The following is a 3,863-nucleotide window of genomic DNA, read 5'->3' as shown; positions in this document are numbered from 1 at the left end:
AAAACAAGGAATTTCATGGTGAATCTTGGAAAGTGATCCTTAGAAACCCAGGTATGGATATTACAGCATTTAGGAAAGGAATTCCTATCTCATCACTCAAGAATAAATGGGGTAATATGCTATTGATATTGCAAAAATTCATTACATGTGAAGGAATATTTGGGATTATGTATGTTTACCATATATGCTTACTAATGAATTTCTTAGAAAATGGGACCATTAATCTTCCCTTCTTCCTTATAGGAAGTCTAAGAAGGATGGCTACAAATGTCCAAAAGAAAATTGAATCCATAGAAACAACTATGTATCATCATGGATTAGTGAAAATACTAGTTGAGTTTCATTTGAAAAGTATAGGGGACACTTGGGAAGATTTCTTGGTAAGAATATTTTTCTAGGATGCTCCAGAGTCACCTGAGGAGAGTCATGTTAAGAAAAATAGGAGGAGAAAGACCAGCATTAACACTCAAAACAAATCTGAACCTCCTCTCAAAAGAATGACACAGAGACAACTTCTAAATTAGAGGTTAGGAAGCAAACTAAACATAAAAGAAAAATGAAAGAGAGAGCTGAAGAAATGAATGAAGACATTCCTGAACCTTCATCATACAAGAAGATGAACAGTTACTCTCCGAAAGACTGACCAAGACTAGGGAGCAAATCAAGAAGAATAAGGAGATAGGGAAGAGAAAAAGAACACAAGAAAAGAAATCATAAGCTCACAAAACCTGAGAAGGAGCTCTAGACTCCAAGGTAAGATGAGGAAGGTAACATAAAAAGGAGCCTAGTTCATAAACTTAGAGGAAGAAACCCGAGTGCAATCTCCTGGCAGTATTCCACTTGAACATAGTCCACAAAACTCTCCTCCACAGAATTTTGAAGGCAGCCCAAGCAGAGCTTCTCTTGGCATAGATCCAGTACAACAACAAATCTATGGCTACATAGAGTCATTAGAGAGGAAGAATACCTTAATGGATCCAAGATCCTCAACCAATCTAGAACAACCTGTCAATCCACAAGAATCTCTAACTAGCTCTCTAAAACAATAAATCTTTGAGTTAGAGACTTTGAATAGGCATATTCAAAAATAAAATGAAACCTTGAGGGAACAGAACAAACTGGATAAAGCCATTCATGAAAACACAATGTTGGACCTAGGATTATGGTACAAGAAAAATAGGAAGTTGGAGAGCAAAAATAGGAAATTGAACAGAACACTCATCAACCTCAAATACAAACTTCTTATGAGGAAGCCCAGGATGGCAGTTAGTGCAAAGAAAAGTAAGAAAAGTAAGTTGGATGTGCTGGTAGAAGTGTCAAAACAGATGCAATAGGAGAAATAAGTTCACATTTTTGAAAATTGCATGAGGACATGCAATGATTTTGTAGTGGGTGTATGTTGAGCCTCAAAATTACTCTTTTCCTAGAAACTCTTCTCATTCCTTTTCTTTGTTTTTCCATAAGAAAGATGCATTCTCATCACCAATGACTGGTATATACTGTCTTGAGGAGGACATTAGTGATTTACATGTTATGCTTTTATGCTTTGCTGTTTGAATAATTTTTTGTATATTAGCTACAAAACACAACCTATTATGCAGCTAATCAGTTGGTTCGCAGCTACCTTCATGCTTTAACTGGTTCTAGGTGTTAGAAGGAGAAACTAGCTACATGGGCAACTTGGAAATCATCATGACATGGATCCTATCCTATTCATTTAACCCAGGTCAACAAAGAAGATGGAATAAGACTATGGTCAATGGATAAGTCAAACGCAGAGAGATCGAAGGTTACAGGACTCTGTTTCGTGGTTAATAAACAGATTTCATAGTAAGGGGAAGCGTTATCCAGAACAACTACCTGTACCTACGGACTCCAACAGCCACCTATACAACCGAATCCAACAACCACCATGTCTTGGATTTATATCTCCAGCAGCTGAGGAAGAAATCCCACATACCTGTCTTCTACGTGTTTAGCTGAAGCATATTTTTCTCCATAAACAATTATATGATTTTTCTTATAAATACCTGTGTAAAGGGCCGAGGAAGTTAGTAATAGTTTTAGCAATAAATTTTGTGTGAAATTGAAGTTCTAGACTCTGTAATTTCTAGACGTTGCGTCCCTGTTTTAATATAAGAAGACTGCATGTTTTCATGAATATCTGAAGTAGTTTTCATGGAGTTGATTGAGCAAGCTTAGCCTACTCAGTTGCAAAGGACCCCTGCACTAAATAGGGTTCCATTTTATTTATTTTTCTTCTACTTGTTAATTATAAATTCATCATTTTCTTTCACAGTGTTTATAATCATTTTCTTACTAACAATGTTTATAATGCAATTTCTATCATTTTCTTATTAACATTGTTCATAATTTAGAGTAGCTTCCATTTGCTTGAACTCTTTTTAGTTTCTATCAGTAGTTTAGAAGATAGAACTCAATGGTGTAATCTTGTTTCTTCAATTAGAAACTAATCTTGTTTCAGGATGAGAGTAGGATTGAAGAACGATAAGGATACATTGTTGGGTAATTTACTTCATTCATTATTTTGCTAGTTTAAATTCTCAATTAAACTGATCAGTGTCAATTACTGTCTTTGCCATTTTATCTTTAGTTTACTAACTCATGGTGTTAATGAATGTTTATGGAAAACCCTTTAAGTTGATAATTCATCCTTAACTAAGTGGTTGAACATTTCATTTATGCAATGAGTTATTTCTGCATTTTTTTATTTTTTTTCTCTTAGATCAATGAAGTACAAAATTCCTCAAATGTCATCCCAAGGAGACTTTCTCCCAAAATTGAGAGTCAGAGTAACTAAGTATTTCAGTTAGTTTTATTTCTGTAATTTGTTAGACATCAGTTGCAAATTTCACTTTCAGTTTTAATTCACGATTTGGAAATAATGGTAAAATAGGAATAGAAACTTTGTTTTCATTTCTTTCTCAAGATCTGTTTTCATTTTTAGATTTTGAGAAGTCATTACGAAAATTAGATTTAAGTTATGATAATTCCATTGTAAATCATTAGGAATTAAAAGACCAAAACCCCCCCATAAAAACATAAAACACAAAAACAACGAAGTAAGAAAGGGTGAGCTAGCACAAACAGTAAACTACATTTCATCAGTTTACGATACCGAGATTGATAATTTATGTAGAGAAATTTAGGACACTAAATTGACTAGACAATATACACAATAGGTCTAGAGTGGAGAGACATCCTACCCTCCTTATGCTGTGGAAATTCAGGAAATCAACCCGAGGTCTGGGAGAGTACTCCTGAATAACCAACCTCCATCTCCCCCAAGGGATAATGAGGAGGAAAGATAGGAAAGTATGCCTAGAGTGAATCCACCACCCTTTCCTGAAAGATTAACTCATCCAATCCAATCTACCCAAAAGAGAATGAACTTTTGGCTGAATTGAAAAATCTATGTGTCAAAATTACACTTCTCCAAACCATTAAGGATGTACCTATTTACAAAAAACTGATTAAAGAGAAGTGTTTCAAACATCTAGGGAGGCGAAAAAGAGACACCTCTATCATTAATGTCATTGGAAAACTGTCTGACTTAATGTTGGGGCGGGTAATTTGCCCAAATTATTTAGACCCTGGAAGTCATGTGGTAGATGTACACATCAATGGAACCATTGTCCCACCTACATTGATTGATCTTGGGGCTACCATTAACGTAATGACTAAAGACACCATGCTCAAGCTTAATCTCTAGGGTTCGTTAAGAAACACCACGATAGTCTTGTATCTTGCAGACCGATCCACAGTAGATCCTGAGGGGATTGTTGAGGATGTGATGATCCCCATTGACTCCTGGGAGTACCTTGCAAACTTCCTAGTTGTCC

This window comes from Pinus tabuliformis, chromosome 7, assembly GCF_031772625.1.
Source record: "Pinus tabuliformis cultivar Carrire ecotype Pingquan chromosome 7, CPIR1, whole genome shotgun sequence".
In the NCBI taxonomy this organism is placed as follows: domain Eukaryota; kingdom Viridiplantae; phylum Streptophyta; class Pinopsida; order Pinales; family Pinaceae; genus Pinus; species Pinus tabuliformis.
Note: the sequence above shows the minus strand (reverse complement) of the source record.